At 45.9% G+C, this 13,057-nt stretch overlaps 1 pseudogene; it reads left to right on the forward strand.

Moving 5' to 3' along the window:
• The first annotated feature begins 7,525 nt into the window (after positions 1-7,525).
• Positions 7,526-13,057, forward strand: part of LOC128116065 (phosphomannomutase 1-like) — a 7,578-nt pseudogene continuing 2,046 nt past the window's right edge.

Below are 13,057 nucleotides of genomic sequence, written 5' to 3' on the forward strand. Positions count from 1 at the left end.
AGAAGCTAGCAGATGTGCATGGTTGTCTTTTTTTTAACTGGAGGGCAGGGACACTGCAAAACAGCACATACGTGAATCCTTTTGAGTTGAAAATCAGAACTTCTCTCCTGTAGCTGGCGCCGCAGTCGGGGAAGGAGCAGATGAACCGGCTGGGGAGCGCGGGGCGCGGCGGGGCGGGGCCCGCACAGGCCGCAACGAACGCGTCCTTGATGGTCAGGGACGACACGGCTTCCGCGACCGAGACCCGCGGCTCCAGGGCGACGTGGCCGCTCCCGGGACACTGCAAAACAGCACATACGTGAATCCTTTTGAGTTGAAAATCAGAACTTCTCTCCCAAGGATTTGTCTCATCAGGAAAGATCCTTCCCCTCCTGGTTTTACCCTCACAGGACCAGTGAATCTGAAAACACCAATGGAGGATGTAGTACAAACAAGATATTCTCTCTAGTCCCCTTCATCTGATCCCGATGTTCTTGTGATTTATCAAAACATCAAAAGAGACAGGCTGCTTCCTAAGTATGTCTTCTCTACTGGCAATGAACTCGTGAAGGCAGAGACTAGCAGGCTGTCATCAGCCAAGAAACCAGCTTGGCTAACCTAACGGTTCGGACACATTCATCATTCTCCACCCTCTGCCTGCAGGGGCCGTGTCTTAAGATCTGGGGGTTCCCACCTGCTTCAGCAACCTTATGTAGACACATGCCGCCTGTTTCCACCTCCCTCCATGTCACATCTATCATTTCTCCTCCTAGTTTCATCAAGATTTATAGGGATGGCTGGCAGCAAAGAGTCAGCAATGATTAACTATAGGAGGTACCTCTAAGTCACAGATCATCTCACTTCCTTCTTCGGCAGTCTGAAGAAGGCATCTCATTTCTTGGAGTTATTTTAGCATCTGAATCTCAGTAATAAATGAGACTTTCAGAGTTCCTTGCTCCGCTGGACGGTGAGACTGATACCATCTAAATTTGGGGCCTGATGCAGAACTGGGAATAGGAAAGAAATTTTTAATGGACATCTCCTACCAGGTAGCCTCACCCTGTACTGTGACCTCTCGTCTCATTTTAGGGGCCATCAGAGGTTCCACGGTCACTTCTCAAATGGAAGGCAAAAAGGAAGTCTCGAGATTCACGGCTTATGTAACAAATACCTGGAAAAGAGACCATAACACTCCAACCAACACTGATCAAATTACCTCTTCCCGGTTGACTCAATCTTCCTTTAACTCCGCTGTGCATTTGGCAATAAAAAAATCAGAAAAGCAAGCAAGGGGCTGGGGAATTTTCTCGGTTAGCGAAATACTTGCCTTGCAATCATGAGGACTTGAGTTAGAGACCAAGTATCCACATTTAATATACATATATATGTATGTAGGTATGTATATATGTATGTATGTATTATGGGTATGGTAGCACATGCTTGTAATCCCAGCAAAGTAGGAGACAGGAGATCCTGGGACCTCACCGGCTTGCTCCTCTATGGGCAATGAACTTGTGAGGCAAATGAGCAAGGACAGAGACAGTCAGATGGCCATCAGCCAAGCGAGGCCAGCTTTGCTAGCTGCGTGGTTCAGACATATCTATCATTCCCCTCCGTGTGCCTTCAGGTGCCGCGTCTTAAAAATCTCAGGGCTCCTTAAATATAATCTCAGGGCTTCAGGAAGCTTATATATAAATAAGGAGCCTGTTTCCACCTCACTCCATGTTATCTATTATTGCTCTTCTTAGTCACCCAGACTAGTCAACTGGGAGCATTCCAGGCCAGTGACAGACAGAGTCTCAAGAAGAAGAAAAAAAATGAAAAAGTGTGCGTTGCTGAGGAACAACACCCGAAGTCATCTTCTGGCCTCCACATGCATGCATATACAGGTGCGTGCGCACACACACACAAACACACACACACACACACACACACACACACACACACACACACACACACACAAAGCAAGCAAACTAATTAGCGGAGAGGTAACTACTCTTGCTAGTTACTCCACAGACCTTACAGAACATAGCTGCAGGGCTACACTCTGAACCAAATGGGAGAGACATGGCAGACACTTTAAATAACCAACCAGGAGACCACGGGCAGTGAGGACTAGCAGACCACACTCTTATTTGTTTTGGCTTCCCAAAGTCCCTTGGTGTGATTCTACTGACAGCTTCATCATTGAGGGGACTCATTGCTTTCTAATACTTTAGTACTTATTAATAGAATTCCATGTCCATGCTGGTTCCAAAATACAACAGCCATGCACAGTACTTCCTGGGATTCCTGATTATACGAAACATCATCAAGTAAAGACCAAGCCAGCAGAATACCTATCCATTTTCTTGCTTCGAACACTTTGGTTTCCACATCTGTAAAATGGGGATGATATGAATGCCCACTATCCCACAAAGAGAGATTTCTCAATCACGGCGTGATGACTTTCTGGAATCGGTGATCCTTGCCTGTGGAGACTGCCCTACATATTGCAGGATTTTTAGTATCATCCCTCACCTCCAACAACCCTATTCTACTAATATCTCTCTTTGGCCCAGCTATGGCCACCAGAATGTCTCCATATATTACCAGAAGTCTATTTTTATTATTATTTTTATTATTATTATTACTATTTACATAATTTATCTATTCTTATTTTATGTGCCTTGATGTTTTGCCTGCATGTCTGTCTGTGTGAGGGTGTCAGATCTTGGAGTTACAGACAGTTGGGAGCTGCCATGTGGGTGCTGGGAATTGAACCTGGGTTCTCTGGAAGAACAGTCGGTACTCTTAACCGCTGAGCCATCTCTCCAGCCCCCAGAAGTCTCTCTTAAGGAGGAGAAGTCACCTTTGCCTGAGAACCACTGCTGTAAAATGATAAAGGGAGTCAGATGTGTACAGCACTTAACCGTGGTCTAGGCACACGGGAAAAATTCCCTGACTTGACCCAGGAGAAGACAATGTGTTCTACAGCAGAGAACCTCACCCTGCTGGCAGAGACCTAAGAAAGTTTCCCTTTCTGAACCACTCCCATCCTTCAGAGACCTTGGTGAGAGAATCCAGGTGGCGAAGACTGCCTAATAAACTTAAAAGCACGTTCCTCATTATCTCTCCCTCTTCTCTATTGACTGGTACAAGCAATTTGTTAGAAAATAGACTTTATTACCCCCCTCAATACTTGAATGCCTGCCCAGTCAAAGATATTATACACTGCAGAGAATATTTTTATTGGATTTTTATAAACAATAAAAATAACCCATCTGGTCTCACCCTCTTAATCTTTGCTTAGAGGCCATTTTGTTATAATATGGAAATGTTGGCTTCCCTGCTGCACAGAGGAACACTACTGTGTCTCCTTAACCCTTTGATGTCCAGCACTATTCTGCTGCGCCCCGAATAGTGAAAGCATGTGGGTTGAGTGGCACCACCAACCCAGGTGGTCCTTTGTTGTATAAGAAAGCAAACTGCGCCATCCACTCAATGCAAGTCAGTCAGCAATGTTCCTCCATGGTCTGTGTTTCACTTCTTGCCCTGAGTTCTTGCTTTGACTTCCATGGAAGATGTACTATAAGCTGTAAGGAGAAATAAACCCTTTCATCCACCCCTCCCTGCCAAAGTAAAAAACAAACAATGAAAGCAGCCATTGTGTCAACTGACTGCTCCCAAGAACTGAGTGTCGGAGATGGCTATTAGGATAACTAAGGCCGACTTTCTCTTCTGGTATCTCTCTGCACACATTCAGTCAAGTTCATGGCAGTTGCTGTGCTCCGGCCCTGTGGTCCTTGATCTCACTCACAATGCCTGCCCTCTTTGGCTGTGGAAATCCAGATGTGTAAAAATAATGGCTGCCCCTCGATTTGGCCCAACTAAAGTTTCAATGGGTAATTAGTCCTTACCCATAATGTTGATCTGACCTCAGTTATCCTGGTGCCTCTCATCTGAATCAATCTTCAGCTACCCCTCCTTCCCCCAACGTTTCCCAGCATTTTGGGGGGGGGGCCTTGAGACAGGGTTTCTCTGGGTAGTTTTAGTGCATTTCCTGGATCTCACTCTGTAGACCAAGCTGGCCTCAAATTCACAGAGATCTGCCTGGCTCTGCCTCCCGAGTGCTGGGATTAAAGGTGTGCACCACTGCCACCCGGATTTCTAGCATTTTTAAGCCCTCTTAAATTGTGACTGAATAAATTCTTATCTTCATCAAAAAACAGGGTAGGTAAATCATAGCCAACAACCCACATCCAGCCACAATCTGCTATTCCAAATAATGTTTCATTGGAGCTCAGCCATGCTCATTTGTTTGTGTATTATCAATGCTGCTTTCCTGCCACCACAGAGACTGTTAATTGGACATAGATAAGAAATGTCTACCAGCTGACCCTTTATGGAGAATAGTTACCAAAACCCCCAACCTAAGCCTTGAAGTCTGCAGAGCAGAATGAAGCCTGAGTGGGGTTGCTATGGGTTTCCCGTTGGTTTTAAAGGCACTAAGCAGTATGTTTAGAAACTGTAGCTCCCACAGTTTTGAGTTCATGTAGAAATGAGATCGTTCAGAGAGGTTTCTTCTTGCAGTAGACAGTAATTGACACAAAGATCCACAACTAGACCGTGTGCAGAGAACAAGAGACCATGGAGCACAAAGCCCTAAATGGGGCATCTTCATCCGTTCCCTTCCAGGCTCAGGGATCCATGCCAAAGAAGAGATGCTGGGTGACTCCAAAGAAAGAATATTTTCCAGGTCCAACAGGTCTGATGCATGTATGAACATACAGAGATTGTAGCAGCGTGCATGGGCCTACCCAGGTTCAAGCCAGATGGGGCTCAAACCCTGAGAGGAGGAAGTGGATGATCAGTCCCACCACCCTAACTAAGGAGCTGTTTGCAGTTGATGCATGCTGGCAAAGGGAAAATCATTTTTCTCCAGTGGAGTGTCACTGGGTGTATCAACTGCACTCCAGGGCAGACCCCATGCCCAGGAGTAGTCGGTCAACACAAAATGAACTCCATAGTTTGTTTTTCCCATGGGCTTTTTGTTTGGTGTGGTTTTAGCATTTTTTTGTCTTATTGGTTTTTTGTTTGTGTGTTTTAATTTTCCTTTTTTGAGAGTGTTTTTATGTGTTTTTTTTCTTTTGAGAGATAAAGAGAGAAAGAATGAAGTTGGGTGGGTAGAGGGAGGTGGGAAGGATCTGGGAGGATTTGGGGGAGGGGGAAAACATGATCAAAAATATATTACATAAAAATTTAACTCAAAATAATTTTTAAAAAAATATAAATAAATAAACGTGATCATCTGTAGGGGTCTGTGCAGAATTCAAGAGACACTCTGTTCTTGGTGTAGCTTGATCCTAATAATCCCATCATAGTAAAGAGGATTAATTAGCTAATTAACTGTTAATCAGCTAATTCAAAAAAATGCTCATCTAAATATAAGGGGAAAGAATTAGAAGTAAATTCTAAAAGAAGAGCAGAAGACCAGAAATTGATGCTAAGGGGCAGCCAGAGGCCCAGGACCAGAGAGGCTTCTGCAGAGATGAATGGACTTGTCCCAGTGGTAACTAATGCTCTCCGCTGGATATGTGGAGATGTGATGTGGCTCCCAAGGCAGAAAACTTCAGAGGTTACCATGGTTACTGCTTGAAACAAGGCCCTGTAAATGGGTGTTTCCTTATTAAACCTACCAGTGTATTAGATTCCAACATCCTTGTATGGAAGTTAATTCTCGCAGCCCTACATCCAAAGAACTCACGGCCATTTGTCTCCTTTTAAACTCCAGGACATTCTCTTGTTTCCAGTGAACAGTTCTCCCAGATGCTCCCAAGAGCAGAGGTCAATAGTCTGGATTATGTAGTACAGAGTTAACTGTTCAAAGGAGAAAATATATCCACATTTGAACACAGGGAGACACCAAACCAAATTACTCTTAAAAAATCCTGAGTGTGGGAACAAGCAGAGATGGGTCCTTTGCCAGGGAGAGGGGGTTGCAAGTGATTCAGAGAACAAGGGTTGGGACCTGGCAGCCTTGGGTTTGAATCTTTACATGTCATTTGATACTTCTGTTCTAACTTAGGTTTCTATTGCTGAGACCAACGCTATGACCAAAAGCAACTCAGTCGGAGGAAGTGTTTGCATTGTCTTAAACTCCAGTTTCACACTCCCTCACCATGGGAGGTCAGTGGCAGGAACCTAGAGGCAGAAACAGAAGCACTGACCACTGAGGAATGCTGCTTACTGGCTTGCTTTCTGTGGCTCACTTAGCCTATTTGTTATATAACCCAAGACCACCTGCCCAGCAAGTGACACCATCTACCATGGGCTGGACCCTCCTCCACCAATCATTAATCAAGAAAATGCCCCCACAGACTTGTGTATGGGCCAAGTTGATGAAGGCATTTTTTTTTCAATTGGAATTCCTTCTTCCCAGACGACCCTAACTTGTATCAAGGTGACAGAAAAACTAACCAGCACACCTTCCAAGCCTCAATTTCTTCCCCTGAAGAAATATAAATAATAGCAGTCCTTCACTGAAGGACCTGTAGAAAGATAAATGGTATGATACATGTAACGTTCATAGTACCTGTGGAACCTAGCAAGCACTCTGCAAAGATTAGAATTCTGGTGATAAGTCCCCAAATACTCTTCTACATATGACACTGGAATCACGTGCCTCACTTAACAGATGAGAACATGAGGGCATAAGAATGTCTCCATTTTCCCAAGGCAAGACACAAGCTCCGGGGTTGGTGTGGAAAGAATGTTCTCAGACCACTGCCAACCAGCGACACACCCTTCAAAAACATGACTACCTTAAACCAGCAATCACCTTTGTTTTATTATTTTTCCAAATAAGAGTCACCCATGTTGAACTTGAGCACCAGCTACATAGGCATTCCCACGTCCTCCAGCCCGGCTGAGTACCCCTAACCTGCTAAGGCACTCTTGCTTAAACTGGGGGTGACCAGAGGTGACACAGGGTGTTAAGGGCACCACCAAGGATTCAGGCTCCTTCTCCTTTGCTCTCCCACCCACTATGATCCTTGAGCCAGACTGAGCACCACCCAAAGACTTATTAATCGTTCAAATTCTCAGACCCCACTCCAGGATCATTAAATCAGGAACTATACATAAAGCAAAGACATCCATACTTTAAGAAAGCCTCCTCAACACTGTCCTTGTCTGTGTGGTCAGGGCCTACTTATCCCCCTTTCCTTGTCTAGACTGTGGGATTGAGAAAAGGAAGAAATAAAAGACAAATTCTGCTACTCTATGCAAGACTAGATTTGGGGGGCCTCTGGGACCTGCCACAGACACTAAGGAAATGGGAGCTGTTCAAGCACTTGCTGTGCACTGAATTTAATCCCCTGAACCCATGTGAAAAGCCAGGCTTGGTAGGACAAGCTTGTAGTCCTGAACTTGCTTCCCTGGGGAAGCAGAAACAGATTGGTCCTTGGGACTGTTAGTTTGCCAGCCTAGCCTAAGGACTGAGCCTAGAGTCCCTGCAAGTGACCTATCTTGAAAATGAGGTTGGGTTAGGGAGGTGATTAGCAAGATGTCCCTGTGGATAATGAGGCTGACTGCCAAGACTGATGACCTGAGCTTAATCCCCAGAGCCCCTGTGGTGGGAAGTGAGAATCAATTCCTGCAAGTTGGCCTCTGACCTTCATGTACCATGCCTGTGTGCATTCACACAGAGGAGAGACAGAAAGAAAGAGAGGTGGGGGGGAGGGAGGGAGGGAGGGAAGGAAGGAGGGAGGGAGGGACTCCTGAGGAATGACACCCAAGGTTAACTGTTGGCTTCCATGTACATGTGTGTGCAACTCTCTGTGGTGATATTGTGTTCCCCCAAATATTGTGCACCCTAATAAGCTTATCTGGGGTCAAAGAACAGAACAGCCACTAGATATAGAGGCCAGAAAATGGTGGCACACACGCCTTTAATCCTATCACTTGGGAGGCAGAGATTCATCCGAATATTTGTGAGTTCAAGGCCACACTGGAAATAGCCAGGCATGGTGACACACACCTTTAATCCCAGGTGTAGTGGGTAGCCATTCCAGCTCTGATCTGGAAGTTCCAACCCCCATTGAGGCTTCAGTAACTGTCATGCCTACAAGGTGGGGCCAAGAGAGGACCCAGAAGATCCGAGATCTGGCTCTCTTGGTTCCTGGACCCTGGACGCTGGAGGTAGACCGAGCAGAGTTCTCCAGAGAACACCGCCAGACTGCGCTACACCTTTCCCAAACCCTGTAACCTATCCCTTCACTTGTAAGTTACCCCACAAAACAAACCTCCCTTTTAACTATGTGGAGTGGCCTTAATAATTTCACCAATACCCAAGAAGTGATGGCAGAAAGCAGAAAGGTATATAAGGCGTGAGGAGCAGGAACTTAGAGCCTGGTTAAGCTTTTAGGCTTTTGAGCAACAGTTCAGCTGCGATTCATTCTGGATAAGGACTGAGAGGCTTCCAGTCTGAGGAAACAGGATCAGCTAAGGAATTGGCGAGGTGAGGTGGCTGTGGCTTTTTCTGCTTCTCTGATCTTTCAGCGTTCACCCCAATACCCAGCTCCAGGTTTGTTTTTATTAATAAAACCTTCTAAGACTCGTGTATCATCTCTCTCTCTCTCTCTCTCTCTCTCTCTCTCTCTCTCACACACACACACACACACACACACACACACACACACACACACACACACACACACACCTGTACCACAATTCACAGCAAGATGACTCCATCCTTCTCCTTACATGGGAAAATCAGCATCCCCAGCACCTCTCACAGAGGTTGCATCTATTTCCCTTGGCACCTTTGACTTCTTCCCGCCCCTAAATACTTCTCTTTCTCAAGTCAACCCTCCCAAGGATGGTCTTGTTCTTCCAGGCGCTCCAGGGCTCTTTCCTTCATTTCCTCAAAAGCCTTTGACAAGCTCAGAGCAAAGCATCCTGAATTAACTCCCAGGATTCCTGTCCTCCTGAGGTCCTGCCTCGCCCCCACTGAAGCCACCTGCTGCTGTTTTCTGGTACTTTCTTAGCTCTGCGTTTTTCACTTTAAACTTTCCGAAGTAAAGGCAAGTCACCCTGACCAGAACTTGATGCCAGCTGTTTTGTTTTGTTTTTTTGTTTTATCTCCACCCATAAAAGGCTGTAATACCCCCATATATTTAAGCCAATCAAATTTAAAGGACATGGGAGAAGGGTTTAGGCATAAGACATGCTTGCTTGAGGGTTTACTTGCTATTTTTTAAATGGGTCATTTGATGCTAAATTTTAACTATAAAGTGGCCCTGGTTTTATTGAAGCATTATTTATAGACAAAATTTTCCATCCATGTTGCCATCTGGTTGTTTCCCTTAATTGCTGGAAGTAGAGATTCCTTAGCTGATTAAAGTTTCTAAATAAAAGAAGTGTTTAGTTAAATGATTGGAACAGCGTAAGGAAGTATGAAATCAAAAGAACTGTTTTCTTAGTTACTGTGTTTCTTCTCTAAGTTTACTTGGTTAGTTAAGATCATACTTGGTTGGTTAAGGTCCTACATGGTTGGTTAAGGTCACACTTGGGTGGTTAAGGTCATACTTGAGTAATTGAGGTTGGTTGTACTTGTTTGGTTGAGATCACGCTTGCATGGTTGAGGTTATACTTGGTTGGTTAAGGTCACACTTGGGTGGTTGAGATCATACTTGGTTGGTTAAGGTCCCACTTTGTTGATTAAGGTCATACATGATTGGTTAAGGTCATACCTGGTTGGTTAAGGTCACGCTATAATGATGAAAGATCTGCAGAGGTTCTCACTACACTCAGTGTCTTACACGCAAGTCTACAATCCTGGAAACAATCTGTCCTGTCTTTTAGCTCCAGATTGACAGGTGAGGAAACCAGGGCACTGAGAGACATTGCCACCTGGCATAATGTCACACACCAAGTCACAGAGGTGAGAACAAGTCCTGTCACATGGAACCCAGAGCCCAGGCTCCTCAGCACTCGGCTCGGCAGAGCCTCCTTCCAGTGAGCCATGCCTTTCTCAGGGAAATGCCACAGAACCATTCCCTCCTGAGAGGCCCAATGCAGAAGCACTGTTCTGTTACAAATGCACAGCGATGAGAACAGAAGATAAAAACCGGTCATGTAGGGCAGAGACCACGCAGTGGCGCTTCTGAGAATCCCTCCTGGAGGCCACAATGCCAGAAGAAAGTGCTGCTTCCTGTCCTCTGTCACCTATTACCCCACCTAGAAGCTACACTTGAGGACATGACTGACAGCTGGGTGGGCCAACTGCACTGACCGTCTTCCATGCTTCACCCCAATTCCTGCCATTAGCCCCCAGGCCCCCAGACTAGCAGCTCAGTGGTACCCCATCTGAAACTCCCTCACTATAATCCATGGCTTTCATTTTTCAAATTCACAGAACAAGAGCCTGGAGGCCCCTGACGTGGTGGAAGTTTGTGTTGACTATGGGTATCTGGCACCCCGACCCCCAACATAAAACCTACCTGAAGTGAGAAGGAAGGCCTCTACCAAATTCAAAGACGCCCTACTTTTCCTAGATCAGTACTATTTCTAATGTGTTTTCTGCTCAATAAATTAAAATGTATATTGACGCCGGGCGGTGGTGGCGCACGCCTTTAATCCCAGCACTCGGGAGGCAGAGCCAGGCGGATCTCTGTGAGTTCGAGGCCAGCCTGGTCTCCAAAGCGAGTTCCAGGAAAGGCGCAAAGCTACACAGAGAAACCCTGTCTCGAAAAAAACCAAAAAAAAAAAAAAAAAAATGTATATTGACAAAAGAAGGAAGGAAGGAAGGAAGGAAGGAAGGAAGGAAGGAAGGAAGGAAGGAAGGAAGGAAGGGTAGAAGGAAGGAAGGAAGGAAGGAAGGAAGGAAGGAAGGAAGGAAGGAAGTTTAGTCTAAGGACAACTTTAAGGCCATCCAGGTCAGGTGACAAGGGTCCCCACAGTAGACTGGCCTTATCTGCAGGGACATTCTCTTTGTACCCACTACAGCAGTTCAAAGCTGCTGTTTCTTTTCACTGTTTTTGAAAAGTGATTGGGGTTTGGGGGGGGGGGGTGTTTTTTTCTTTCCTTTTCAGCTCAGGCTTTCTTCCCTCTCCTTTGGGCATCTGAAATGTGAGAATTCTGGAAATCATTTCATTGAAGGAGCCAGCGCTGAATGGCAAAGCTTCATAAGCGCCTCTCAGCGCTACACCAACTCAGCTGACTTTGCATTTTTCAGAGCTACCCTGCTTCCTGCAGAGGCAAGATAGCGGCCGTCCAAACACTGCTACCGCCAGCAGGCTTATGTCTGCCGAACCCAGGGCAGCTTTTCCCTGGATGACTTTGGTACCATTCTATTCAGAGACAAGACTCTCCAATGAGAGGCCATCGTCAGGAAGACAGATGTTCAGAGACCGTCAACAACTCAGGCAAAGAGGAGGAGGAAGTCTATTGAAACGGAATTGCCAGGAGCCGATTCCCAGCCCTGACTGCAGAGAGTAGCTGTCTTTACCTCTGAAAAAGAAAATGACTGCCTCTTCTAAGCCTCTTTAAGGGAGACCATCAACGCCAGCTTTGTTCCCATCTGCTGGGTGTGAAAGGTCTCGTCCGCGGCTTTCCTCTACGGTGATATTTCTTTTCTGTTACAAAGCTTTGTATTTGACCTCCATGATGATGCAAACACATGTCTAAAATCCAAAGCCTGGAGCTGCCTCCCAGCCTCACCTGCCTGGAGAGAAAGGAAACCCCACCACACAGCAGTGTTCCTTATCCCTCTGTTCATTCCGGAATTCACCCTTGCAAGGGCCCAGCTCTTACTCCTAGGGGAATAGACAACGTTTATTCTGGAGACAAATAGGAGCGATGGTTACCTCCAAATGCCATGTCTGAAAGCGGCAAGAGTTTCGTCAAGTTTTTATAATTACAGAACAAAAGAAAGGCACGTTGCAGATCCGTGGGTGGGAACTCGTGGTTTCAGCGAGGAAATCTCCACTACAAGCCTCAGATGCTTTCTGACGGCGTTCTTAGCCTTTAAGTTGGTAGAAATGAGCAGTCTGTTGCATTTACTGCATCTCAAATTGCTTCATCTGATACTTACAAGGATACTTACTGGATCAGACACGTGGATGGGCAATGAATGGCCACACAGGAGCTCAACATAGCTCAGGATAGTTTGGTCCTAGATTTGCAGCATTCCAACTCACTACAGTCACAGGAGTCCTAATCAGTTAATCAGCCTTGTAGACTATTTAACACAGATGTGGCCTTTGTCAGAGAACTCCAGTTCACACAATGAGAGGAGTGGGGAGACTGAAGGATTCTACTGCCAGATTTGTTTCTTCATCCTACATGGACAATAGACACTCTTGTCTCTGGAGACACCATCCAGGCTTCCTGAGAACAGAATTCCAGGGATGTCCACAGATGGCCCCCTTAGAAGGTCCAGAACTCTGTCCCAGGGACCCTGTGAATCTCCCCAGAGTTTATTTGAGCAAGAGGAGAACCAATGTTGTGGGATAATCTTTTTGTACACTGTGAAGATGTGTCTCTGCCAAGGCACCTTCTGATTGGTTTGATAAGGAGCTGAATGGCCAATAGCTAGGCAGGAGAGGATAGGTGGGACTTCTGGGCAGAGATGGGAACTCAGGGGAAGATTCTGAGAGGTGGAGATTCGCCAGCAAGACATGGAGCAAGTTGGACATACATTGTATTGAGAAAGGGTATCGAGCCATGTGGCAGTTTGTAGGTTAATATAAATGGATTCATTTAAGTTTTAAGAGCTAGTTGGGAACAAGCCTAAGCTAAGGCCAAGTTTTCATACTTAATAAGAAGTCTCCATGTCATTATTTGGGAGCTGGCAGCCCAAAGAAAGACTCATTACGAACCATGGAAAGAGAGACAATTCCCGTTTTGCAAGAAATGCTAAATAAGATGTAACCCTGCAGCCGAGAGCTCTTCCCAGGGAAGACTGTGGTAGCCAAAGTGACTTCCATACCCAAGGGGAAAGAGACTCATTCGGCAGCTCATAGGAAGAGAGAGTGGGAGGCAACAGCACCATGTGGGGCAGCTTGCGTGCACAGCAGGACAACAGCTCCAGGAA

Source organism: Peromyscus californicus, unplaced genomic scaffold (genome assembly GCF_007827085.1).
Source record: "Peromyscus californicus insignis strain IS unplaced genomic scaffold, ASM782708v3 Scaffold_1__1_contigs__length_55948999, whole genome shotgun sequence".
Classification (NCBI taxonomy): Eukaryota; Metazoa; Chordata; class Mammalia; order Rodentia; family Cricetidae; genus Peromyscus; species Peromyscus californicus.